Here is a 12,873-nt window from a genome sequence, read left to right as displayed (position 1 = left end):
ATGTGTTGTCTTCTGAACAAAATCTGCTTGCGACACCTCCAGGTTTTTGTAACTTTTTGATGCTGAGCTGAGGGCTACAGCAGGGCTTGAGGGGAAGGACTTTTGGAGCAGTTACTAGGAATGAGAGGAAATGCCGGTTTGGAAAGGGTGCAGGTTTTGGACTCTGGCGCAGTCCAGACATGGATGAAAATGCTTGGCATCTTCATATCTCTTCAACTGTAGTTTCTAAAGCAAAGGCTGTAGGGTGTTGGAGGGTATAGCGAGGGAGTCGTTGGGTCAGAGCGGGTCACGGAGTCAACAGGAGGTAACTGGAAGATGCTGCGTCTGTCCAGCGGTGTCTCAGTAAGCCACTGGCTTCCTCTTCTCTCTCAGCCTGTGTTGTCCCTTCCATTATCTTCCAACGTTTTACTCTCTCACTGCCTTCCCTGAATGGCTTTTTTTCTACCTATAATGTCACTCTGTTCTTAGTCACTCGTTAAGGCACTCTTTCCCTGTCTTCCAGGGTATGTTCTTCAGGGTATGTCCTTTCCCCTTGCTTCTACCAGTGCAGTGGCTCTCAAATTATAGGAGTGGAAGGAATATAAAAATTATTCTGGAAGTAGAGAAGCTGATAAAAAGTTTGAGGATGGCTCCCCCAGACAAAAAGTGTCACTTATACAGAGGGTTATCCAAACGGTGTTCTTGAAACCCAGTGTGATGAGTAAAGCTGTGAAACACTAGATAATTAAAGGGGATTTGTTTTTGCTCTGGTGATTTAGAAGTGCTGGTAGAGGAGAACTGTAAGGGGTTGCAGGAAGAGTTGTGAAGACTCCCCCCCCCCCCCCCCATGCACTTACTTGGGGAGAAGAAAAACTGAGTAGCCTTTTTTCCTCTTCCTTGCTTTTCTGACAAATACCTCACATCCTAGCATTTCCTTTATTGTTTTGTTTTGTGAAACACAGCCCGTTCCTCTGCGACCAGTGAAAGCAATACTGTGTCCTGCCTTCCATTTTTGCCGCCACCAGTGGGAAAGGGCTCTAGGTTCGCTCCACTCAACACTATTTTTCTTCTAGTAGCCACATGCTGAAGCGGAAGTATAAGCATGCAGAAGAATGTTGTAACAGGGTGGGAAGGGTAAGTTTGCAAAGAGGGGATTAATGGAAGCTGTGCTGCAGGGAGTGAGGAGGACTTTTTTTTTTCTTCTTCTTTTTAAAGATTCTCACCTGTTTGCTCCCTGTGTAGGTTTCCCTTGACACACAGAAACTGCCTTTCTGAGTTTTTGGTCCTGCACAGTGCCTGTCTTGTCTTCCTAGCTGTTCAGCTTGCCTACTTCATGCTGATGTCTCCCTCTTTGTAGAGAAGACATCATATGGCAAGCTAGCATTTGCCGGTTGTTTGCTCCTTACAGTCCCTTCACTGCGAGTCCCCTGGGAGCAGGCTGCTAGCGAACAGAATTGTTCTGGTGGTGGTGACCATCCAGATGTGGCACAAGTTGTATGGGGAATCATTTGCTCTGCCCCAGTCACCTGGTACATGGTAGCCGAGAACAAGATTTCCCAGCTAGAATGGCTGATGCGGCCTGTGTCCTGCTTCCTCTCCGTCTGAGGAGCTCTTGGGGAAGGTGTTTACCAGGACTTGGTTGCATTAAATGCCTTGATGATGACAGCTTGCTTATATCCTCCTCATCTTGCAGGAGGGGACTGTGCCGTACGCATGAAATGGTGCACGTAGCTGACCCTCATACCCGTGGTAAACCCGGTGCTTCAGGGAGCATTGGCCGCCTGCGCGTGCTGCCTGGCCTGTGCACGTGCAGGAGCCCCGGCCGTCAGACGGCTGTTGCTGGCAACCACATTCTTTGCAACTAAAATAATCTGCCTGGCTTGGTCATCTTCAATGATTGAAGGCCTCTGGATTCACGTAATTTCTATGAGATATCCAGTCTTTATCCGAAGACTTAGGTTGCAAATCCACCAGGTCCTTTCCTCATTGAGGACTTGCGGTATTCTGCAGCAACTGTTCCCTTTGGCTACGGGACGGACAGAAAGATGCGCTGCAGGGCTGATGGGCCTGACCTTTGAGTTTCATGGTGTTTTCAGGTCTAAGGTCAGTCAATTTGCATATTCTGGAAGGGTATGGGGTAGTACTAAATCACCTTAATTCTTTGTTAATGAAGTTCAAAGACATTTAAATTCAGTACAGTTTTAAAATGTGGGACTAGGTATTCTTGTGCCTGTCAGCTTTCAGATTTTCTTTGGAAGACGTAATTTTGCTCAGAATGAGTGTGAATTGACTCAGTGAGATAGAAAAGGTTCCAGGGTTTGTTACCAGCCATCCAGCTTTTTTGCCTTAATTGTCTTAATACTGTGTTAACACTAACTGATGGTGATTTGCTAGTAATTTAGGTAGACTGAAATAGTATAAAATGTTCCTGCACAGTCCCAAAGTTTTCTCCAAAATGTTAAGTTGCTGTCTGATGCTTTCTTTTAAGGCACTGAATGTAAAATAGGCTTGTCTGTGTGTGTGTTTATATACATACATACATATGTGTAAATAAAAATGTTATGACTTGCAAGTTCATAGGATTACATGCTTTTCTCAATTTCTTGTTTCTTGGCTGTAGTGTGTCTTCCTATATTAGTCTCCTCAACTTTCTGTTACATGTTTAAAAAGTTAGAGCTTTGTGCTTGACTCCTTGCTTGCATTGCTATAGATTTCTTTACAAGCATTTTTGTGAAATTTTGCCTGGAAACTTACCAAAGTATGAATTTATTATTGTCTTAAAAATACAAATACTCTTCCCCTCAATCCCTATTCAGAATTCAGCTGTACCCATTGACGTTACTATTCTTGATACCAGAAGTTTGAAATTTTGTTGTTCCTCTGTGGTAGTTATTTGTGTGACAGCAGAGCTTTTTCTCTGTGCAGTAATTTGTATTTATTGTCACACTTGGTAATATTACACAACAGCTATAATGATTGCTTGGTCACGGCTAAAGATCAGCGCCAGTCATAAAACAAAAACACAGCAACAGAACGCTTAGGCGGGCAGGGAAGGTTCTCTGGTGTTGTGTGTCTAACTTCCTTCTGGTTTTATGTGTGTGTGCTGCAGTTTCTGACAAATCGTAGCATTTTATTCTCATTTAACATTGTCTTTACTGTTGAGTGTTAAATGTTGGAATATGAAGTAGTGATACCTACAAAGTGACGCCTTGTGGTGGAAGTTTTAAAAATATAGTGCAGTAGAAAAACGTATATTTTGGCCGGCATTGGCAGTGCTCTGCAAGGAATTCCCGGCATATGTGAAAGCAGGACTGGTGAATGCATCCTGGTGCAGCGGAGGGCGAAAAGGCGTAAAGGGCTGCGTGCCTTGGGAAGCAACCACCTTTGCCAGTAGGCTCAACTTCTGATATGGTTGTTGAATGGAGGAAATATTGCTGTGATAACTGCCAAATTAAATATAATTTGAGGGCATTTTTCCTCATAAGCTCATTTTAGCAAACTGTTGTGTCCAAATGAGGTAGTTCCTATCAGTATAGGAGATCACAAATGGCCTTAGGAAAGGACTCTGGTCTTGCTCCTTCTGCTAAAAGCAATCGCCACGAAGCTGTAGTAAGTGCCTGGGCGCTCTGGTTCGCTGCAGCGCTGGCTTTGCAGGGACTGGGGGTTCTTGGACCCCTGGCAGGGTAAGGAGGAGTCAGCAGCCCCTTTCCCAGTTCCCTCAATCTGACTGTTCAGTTGTATTGCCTGCTTTGTTTTAGTTATGTTCATATCTTTCATCATATTTCCTTCCACTGTATCTTGTACTGGCGGTATTTCCTTCATGAAGGTTTCTGTGGATTTTGCCAGTTTGAGTTTGCCATTGTTTCTGGCATTATATATTTCTGTTTAACTTATCTGCCTGTGAGAATAGTATGTATTGAGTCTGAATTTGACTTATTTCACATGTGCATCTGTCTCTAATATTATTTGCTAGAAATTATTGAGAAGTTAATAATTTAACAGTGCAAATGTATTTTAAGTTAGAAGATTGTAAAGGTCTACCTTCAATTGTGGGTTAAATCTATTTTCTTGTTTCTTATGACACCTTTATGATTGTAATGTTATCTAGCATTGAGTACTAAAACAAGATAATCTGACACTGACACTTTTTTGTACTTTCTGTTAGGAAAAGAAACAAGTAGATAAAATCTAAAAGTATGGGCTGTTCTGGTCTGAAGCCTTAAACGACCTTTTAACTGCAGATCTCCTCCAGATAGACAGATAGATGCTGTTGCTGACAACTGAGAGATAATCGGAAAATAAAAGTTTGGAAGACCGGTTTAGCTCAGTTCAATTAGTTTGCAGATCCAGGCTGTGATGAGTCTATGAATAAAATATAGTTATCAAGTCCCTAGTCCGTAGCTTTTGGTTCAGTCAAGGCTCCTGCCACAATTAATAGAGTAAGCTCAATATACCCAGTTTTCTATTTTTAGTATTAACTGCTCGTTTCCAGTTAACTGTAAACTTTCTGTAGCACCAGTTTATTGTCTTCAGACATCGAAGTGCAAGTCGAAGCTGCTAACACCGAAGTTGCTTGGCTCATGCAGCGGCGGTGTCTGTGGTGTGTCTCCAGTGCTCCAAAAGAAAGGCAAGAAGGAGGCAGATTACTTAAAAAATAACAGTAAACTCTTCAGAGTTTGGCCAATACAGAAACTGTTGCTAGGCTGGAGGCCAAAACAAGTCCAGTCAGGCCCTGACCCTCATTAGCAAAGCATTATGAGAATGCTTGACCTTTTTGGCGATGTGTGTGCTTTTGCGGAGCGGGGTTTCGTGTCGGTACGTACCGCAGGTCAGCGCTGCGAGTCCGCATCCCAGGAACACGGTGGGGCAGTTCTGCTGCAGTTAACTCGTGAAGCAGCAAAAAAAGTCCTTAAAAACTAAGTGTGCTAGAAAGTGCAATATCTATGAAGTGGAGTGTGGCTGTTGAAACTGGTCGTAGTGCTGCATGCAGATAGCTAATAACTTGAACCCAGACTGATACATTATCTAGATTTCCTGGCCTTTGTTAGTGCTATGGCCTATGCTGCTGACCAAAAGCCATGGTGTCTTTCAGCCCAGCACTGCAAGCAAAAGTAGATCTCTTTCTTGTACTGCTTGTATGACCTTTTAAAAAGCCGTTCGTTTTCTTAACTGGGACCTTGGCAAAAGGGATCAGTGTAAGGAGCTCCACTTGCTAAGTGGGTTGCGTTTCCCATTGGTCTCTAGCGTCATGTGAGAAGTGTCTGACTCTGTGTTCGCCTTTCAGTGATCCAGGTGCTTGAGCTTTTTCAGGTGAACCTCACATACCTGGAAATGATAGAGACTGTTTTTTTATTATTTTTGACTTGTACAAAATTTTTAAAATAAATTTCAACATGTTAATTTACAGTGATAGAGAAAGTGATTATCACAGTGAGTGACACACTAGCAAGGTAGAATGAGCACAGCTATAACTTGGAAAGTCTGAAGGCTTTTTTGTTTGTTTATTTTAGCTGAGAAGTCATGTGCCTTCCTGATTTCCTGAGATGTGTTTAGAGGGGAGAAAAGACACCCCACTGCTCCGTTGATGATAGGCATTTATTTTGTGGGATATTTGTTGCAATTGTCGTATCTCTTCACTCTTGCTTTCCTGCTTCTAATATTTCTGACTGTATATACTTCTGTGCCTTGTAGGATGTATCTTCATTTTTTGTGATTTGATTGGGCTTTGGTAACCTCCTGGAAGTCAGTGTTTGCTGAGAGTATGCTCCTTTAGCATAGTGAATACTGGCAGCCAAGGTTATTAAAGAGCTAATTTCTTCAGAAAACATATGTAATGGAGAGCAGCTCAGCTTAGCTGCAGTCTGAAGTACAGTGGCAAGGTCCCTGGGATGACAGCCTTGCAGAGAGGTGCATGTCTTCCCCCAGCCCTTGTGCCTTTGCGTATCACAGGGAGTTGCTTCTCACTTTCCTTGATGCCATAGAACAACTCATTTTATGCCATTCCTCCCTTTAACTTGAACCCTGTGGCATTTTTGGCAAGATCCTGTCTGGGAATGTGGGGTTTGTAAAATATGAGCCGTAATCACGCTGCTGCTCTTTATCATTTGTGTCTCTGCCAGTAAAGATGTCTCCTTCCCAGGCTTCTCTGCCACGTGAGAGCTTCCAGCATCCCTGCCACTGCCTTCTTTGCTGGATGGTACTTGGAGTCCCTGTTTGAATCAGAGGAGAAAGGAGAATAGGATCCTTGTCATAATCCTCTTCTAATCAGCATCAGAATTACTTCTGCTTCATTCTTTCCAGAGAGTTGAATCACCTTTCTTTCTTTTTTTTTTTTTCTCTCCTTTTCCTCTCCAATTGGCATTTTGCACAGAGATAAGAATTGTGCAGAAGAAGCTCTAGAGGTATGTTAGGAAAGGTGTAAAAAGTGTGTGATGCTCCACTGATGGGAAGTCTTGAGACCAGCTAAGTAAATCTGTTCATTTCAAAGGAAGACTGAATAAAAGCAGGCATTAAAATAAAAGATTATAAATAAGGATAAATATAATACAAATTGCATTTCTAAAATTTCAGAGAAAAAAATGAGACAAATGATCCTATGTATGCTCGACTGTTGTGGTCTGTTTTTCACCTCAAGGATGAATTACTACAGTTTGCCATACTTGGGACTATATTTTAACATAGACATCTGACCTTTTGCAAAAAGTGGCTCCTAACAGTGCATCTTGTTGGGAGAACGTGAAATCTGTGCTTCAGGTTTTTTGATGCCGGCTGTTTTTTGTTTTTGTTTTTTTTTTCTTTTTTCTTCTTCCCCCTCTTCCCCTCCCCCTGTTTCTGAAGCATTTCAAGGTGATAATTTTTTCACATATGTAATATAAAATGGCTTGGAATAACCTACTCAAAGACTGCCTACTACCTGCTAACTTAACTGGGTTTTCTTCCTCTTTAAATGTTTCAGAAATGCTCAGCAGCAGATGAGTTGTATTTGTCATAAGCTGAAAGAAGTAGTGTAGTTACACTAGACAGGATTGATGAAGATGTAAGTAGGTGATGAGCACTGTGCTACAACATGTTTTATGCTAAGTGGTTGGAAATAAGAAACTTCTGTCCCTGTTAAGTAAGTAGAATATTCCTAAATGGTTTATAATATTGTTTCTTTCAATTTCTGCAGCCTGTTTGAGACTGTCACAAGATGTAAATTGAATTATGGAAGCTACAGGTCTGACTGCTTCTGATGTTCTTGCTGAAATTTCATGTCTCAGTTTAAAAAAAACTATATATTTTTTTCCGAGGAAAAGCACTAAGCCATTGAGAAATGCTTAGGTCTGGTTTCCTCACATTCTTTGATATTTATCATCTGTCTTAAAACGCCATACCTTACATCTCACATATTTTAGTGTATTTACTTTTCCTCAGTGTATTTATTTGACCTCAGTGGTGGTCATCTAAATGTGTAGATTACAGAAATACATCCCAAGTTTAGGTAACATAAGAAGCTTGTACTTTTTTGATTGTCCTTTTATGTAGAATGTTTAATGGAAATTGTTCTGAGGAGAAAACTATTTGAGCAGTCAGAGTGATCTCTGAAGTTATTTAACACTAAAGTTTAGCTCTTTAGAGATGCCTGAAATTTCTTGGAAGAATCCATTGCAGAAAGATCAGTAATTTTCAGATGGTTCCAGAGATAAAGCCTCTATTTGATTTAAGTAATTGGATTAGTCTAAAAAGAAAGAGGTAATCTTATGTAAATAGATGTTAATTGGCCATTTGACATAAGGGTGTTTCTGGGGTTGGGGTTTTGCAGGTTCTGTCCAACTTCTCTGTGTGTAAATGGTTAGGGGAGGTAGGTGTGACTTGAAGGATAAATCGCTGCAGGGAGGCTTGGAAGACTTGTGTTTGGTTCCTGGCTGTGTCATTATGGTGGACAGAGACCATAAGAGAAACCTGGAAGAGACTCATAATCTCTCTACCTTGTTTTCTTACCGATTAAAAATAAGGTATCTCAATTTACTTTTTTCTGTACAGCTACTAGTGAGAGGTGCTACAGAAGTTAGCTGTTGCTGTCAGGGTGGTTCTTTCCCTCGACTGGATTACCCTGAAAGGCACGCCAGGAAACTCGCCAGATTCAGCTCAGGATATCTTTGCCTAAATTGGCAACTTTGAAGCATGAAGTCTTTTTTTGGTACTATTATCCCCTTATATTTGAAATGAATCACAGTTGGATTCTTACTAGGTTGAATCCCTCAAAGGCTATTGTTACTTTTCAATGAAAATCCTTTCCAGGACAACTTTCCCCATTTGGGTACTCTTAGTCACAGCATCCTCCTTTGTATTTTTAGGCTACTGTTTGTTAAGTGAATCTTTTCTCCGAGAATGGCTTAGTCTTAAGTCTGCCAGCACAAGCCAAAGACGAGACCTTCCAGAAATCAAATTGCGTAATTGCTTCTGTTCTAGGCATCCTGTTTGTCCTAGTCCTATGAGAACTCTTTTTCATGGACATTTTGGAACTTTTTTTTTTAAGGAAGACCTGTTAAGTATGGCTCTGTGGTGAAGTAAGATTCATTGCTTCACTGGATGTTGAGGAATGGAGATAGGCAGAAACATAAGGTGGGGTGGCAGGGAAGGTACAAGCAGTGAGCGTATAATGGTACTTCCCCAAAATACTTTTCTAGCCTTCAGCAATTTGCAGCAATTTGCATTGTTTGGGATGTCCGAAGCCAGAAGTGGTGTCTCTTATATTAGCCTTCTCTCCCCGCTGCCCTCCTAGCAATGGGGATAATGAAATTTTTGATGAGACAAAGTCGGGAGACAGCAAAATGAGGAAAATCAGAATGCTATATGGGAATAGTTGAATGACTTTAGGGACTAGACTTTTAGAAATGGGATGAAAGTTAGTATTATACAGGGCAGCTTCTTGTACTTCAGGAGAATTAAAAAAAAAAAACCAAAAACTGATTCTGTAAGTTAAGTGTATGTTTCCCTCCTTAGTAGTTTCCAGGTATTGCATTTTGCTATAGATATATAAAGGTCAAGTGGTGATTTTAAAGAGAAATTATCTATAAAAATAGAAAGGCTTTAAATACAGGCTTTAAGTACAAGAGAGTGGCTGAGGTGTTACTTGAAAAACTGTATGATTCTGTTGCTGCTTTCAAGAGAAACACGTTTTCTGGTTAAGAGCAGGGCAGCCAGGGTGACTAGAAGAAGGATGAGATCAGCTTGCAAAGGAAGATGAGACAAGCTAGGCTGGTTTAGAGAATCAGAACTGCATGTGTGTGCATGTGGATGTATAGAGATACAGGTATGTGCGCACACACAAGTATCTATATCTGTCTGTCTATATATTAGATAAAGACCAAGAGACAGAAATTACCTGTTTAAGGTAGATGCCATTATTGACAGAAGAACAAATGGATATAAACTAATCATGAATAAATTTAGATTTTGGGTGCAAGATTTCTATTCACTGGAGCAGTAAGGCTTTAGAGTAACCTTTTAATAGGATTAGCGGGAACAGAAAATGCAACTAGTTTAGGTCTTGCTCACTTTAGGATAAAGGATTATATGATGCATTGCCTTTGATAGTGAACTTCATAGATTTGACAATTTAGAAGGTCCCCGTACTCTATTCGTAGCAGTGGATTTGATTTTTAGAGGTAAGTGTGAGTTTTTTACCTTTTCATTTTCCCCCTGTGGGGGGGGACTGATGGAGGGTAATAATGCTGGTGCTGTAGTGGCTTCTGCTTTAGTAAGATGTTCTAAATTGAGAAGTTTCAGGCAATGAAATTTTCAAGAATGAAAATGTTTTGCCATTGAAAGTCTCTAGTCATCAGGCTGTTGTGACAAAGTGTATCTTCTTGGTATCATTTTACTGTCAGTTTATTTCTGGCTTAAAAAGTCCATTTTATTTATTTTCTCAACTGATATTTATAGAAGCTGGTGAACTGTTCATGTGCTCTTGTACCCCCATACAGAAAGATCATTGCTGGACAGACAGTACTTCTGGTGTAGAAGTTCAACGCTGTCACTAATAGCTTCAGTGTTTGGTCTCTGAATATGAGGATAGGCCCTTTAAACTGCAACATTGAGGCTTTTTTTTTTTCCTTCTTTTAAAGGAAAGATAATTAGTAGGGAATAGTGATGATAGATCAAGTTTTATTTCTTGTCTCCAAGGACTGTTAGATGACCTTTCTGTAGGCAGCTTCAACTAGAGAGTGGAATAACTGTTATTTTTGAGCAGATTATTTGTTTCACTGCGAGTTCAGCGATGCCTGAGTTGGCTCTCTGTAGACCTGTTTAGGTCTAGCAGGATTACTAACTCAGCAAGTAGGATTTGGTTTCTACTATATTGTTTTGCTTTGGCAGAGAAATATTTACTATCCTTTTCACCCTGTGCTCGGCTTGAGCGAGATTTATGCCTTTCCAGAGGTGGAGAGGAACAGAGGGAAATGTCAGTCGATAGCAGAGCTCTGTGGAGGTAATGAATCCAGAGAATATTACGTTTGTGTAAATAATTTTTCACTGAATTGGAACTGGACTGTGACTCGGTAATGGTTTATGTTGATCAAGGAATGGGGGCATTGCTTTTCTGAACACAGCATCTTAGTTGTTAATAAGAAGGGCTGCCCCAAAAAAGGAAATGACAGCCCAAATGGCAAACAAAAAGTATTTGTAAGCAGTAGTTTGTTGAACTAGTGACTCTGAAGATTTTACTACTTGACCTCAGCCAAGTAGCAGAATTGGTTTCGATTCTCAGCACAGCAATTCATCACAGCAAAGCAGCTGTGGCAGTTCAGGAAGACAGGGAGTAATGGGGAGCCGAAGTGACAGCTCGCCCCGGGGGAGTTGGGACTTCTCAGTTTGCCTTCATGTTGGGAGACTGCAAGTGCACAGGTTTTGAAACCGTGGTATGTGAACCACTTTCAAGCAAAGCGGTTTAAAAACTGAAATGTTAGGTGATTATTGCTTCCACCGCTGATGGTCTGTTTGCTCTTTATCCGTTGCTGTAAAAGGCAGGTCTGTTCCCCATCACGCCGGCAGCCGCTGCTGCCTCTGGTTTGGGCTCAGATGTGGCTGAGGGAGTGGTAACCTGTGAGGAGGTGGGAAGGGAAAGGATAGTCAAGGGAAGAGCTTGGCCTCATGCCAGCAGGTAAACTGCTGACAGAGTATTCATTTTTCTTTTCCTGAGACATATCTGCTGTTGGAGAGGTGGACCGTGCCACCGCCAGTCCATGTGTATGGCCTGGCGCAGAGCTGCGTGATGGCGGGGGGTGGATGTTGTACCAGTGGCAGTACCCGAGCAAGCCAAGTGTGTAAATCTATGCGTTAGTTTTCAGGAGGACTTCCAGATCGCAGTATAGACCCACCCGTCGCAGGCTCTTGAAAGAAAGATAGGTGCCAGCCTCCAGCTGTCAGACCTGGTGGCCATGAACTGCAGCCTGGCGTCTGGTCTTGGTGTGAGAGAAAGGCAGAAATCTTCTGCGTTGGAAGAGGTAAAAAAAGGAGGCCTGGCACCTTGAAACATTGCACTGAGTAATCCAAAAATGAACAGCTTAGAATTCTATCTTCTTTTCAAGGAGTTTATAACCTTTTTTTTTTTTATAGTCCTTTAAAAGCCATCTGCCATTATAAGTTTTTTGATTTAAAAATAAGTAGGTGGTAGAGGTTGTGGAATCTTTCATCTTCTGGAATAAAGACGCGACGTCAGTGGTTTGGCCTTTAGAGACTTCGTTGACTAATCAATGCACTGTTTGAGTACCAACAGAATAATACCGCCTGGTAGGTCAGCGGTTTGGTGCACAGCTGTTTCATTTCAGTTATTTCCCAGCATAATGATTGAATAAGGGTTGTGTGGGATCTGCTCTTGGACAGTGAGTTGTCAGGGGCTTTATGGTAGTATACCAAATCACTATATTTAACAAAACTAGCAATTTCATACCATAAATTTTGGTGATGGAACTGCTGCAGCATAGACTATTTTTGGAGAATTCCAGTAGTGCTTCTGAAAGGATATGGAGATATATATATATATATATATATATATATAAATGTTGCTTATGCACAGTGTAGTTTTAGTTTAGTGATAGATCACTTCAGAAATGCTGTCTACTTAATGTTTGAAATTAATTTGAAAGTGTAGTTATCTTTTTAAGTGCACAAAATGGTATTTAGTGTGAGAACAAAAAAAAAAAAGAAGAGAACACAGCAGTTTTAATGTGTCAAAATTAAAGTGCATCCTGGATGTTTTCCAATGTTTCAAGGCTGATGAGAGAGTTTTTGAAATTCGGTTTTGACATTTGAAGAAATCTTACTGAAGGTGTTCTGTACATACTTATAAGAGGGTGTCTGTATATCGTGGTGTTTGAGAGGATATTTAATTTCAGCAAGAAAGGTTTAAGCTTCTTTATGGAAACATTGTAGTCTCTTTGCTTCAGGTTAATTCTGTGTCTTCCAAAAAATAGTTCTTTACTGCAGTTAATGTTGAATAGCTGCTTATTTCATGCAATGTATCGCGTCCTGCAAGTCTCTTGAGTAGTATTATAGCATCAGACTGTGGCTTCACAGTCTCTTTAACCTAGTATATGATGGGGTCTCTACTGAAGGAAGCGATCATGCTTTTTCATATACTAAATCTATTGATGGCATAATTGTGTGACTAGTCTGGACTGGGGAACTAATATGAGTTAAACTCAGGTTTTGGATAAGACTGCGTGTCCATGGCAAACATCTAATCTGACTGCTTGCTGTCCCAGTCCTGTCTTGCTGTCCTTCCCCACCCTCATCTCTGTGTCCACACACCCTCCCTTGTACTACTTACACTGATCGTTGGTGTACTTGCTGTGCTGTTTCTGCTTGATAAGTCAGCAGCAGATATTCTACTGCTAGGTTAGTTTTTCGCTG

General features: G+C 41.1%; 1 protein-coding gene across 2 annotated transcripts in view; it reads left to right on the top strand.

The window, feature by feature from the left end:
• AMMECR1 (AMMECR nuclear protein 1) overlaps positions 1-12,873 on the top strand; it is a 105,101-nt gene that overhangs the window by 30,162 nt on the left and 62,066 nt on the right. The window lies entirely within an intron of this gene.

Source organism: Apteryx mantelli, chromosome 13, assembly GCF_036417845.1.
Source record: "Apteryx mantelli isolate bAptMan1 chromosome 13, bAptMan1.hap1, whole genome shotgun sequence".
Taxonomy (NCBI): domain Eukaryota; kingdom Metazoa; phylum Chordata; class Aves; order Apterygiformes; family Apterygidae; genus Apteryx; species Apteryx mantelli.
This window is presented reverse-complemented; position numbering and strand designations above follow the sequence as displayed.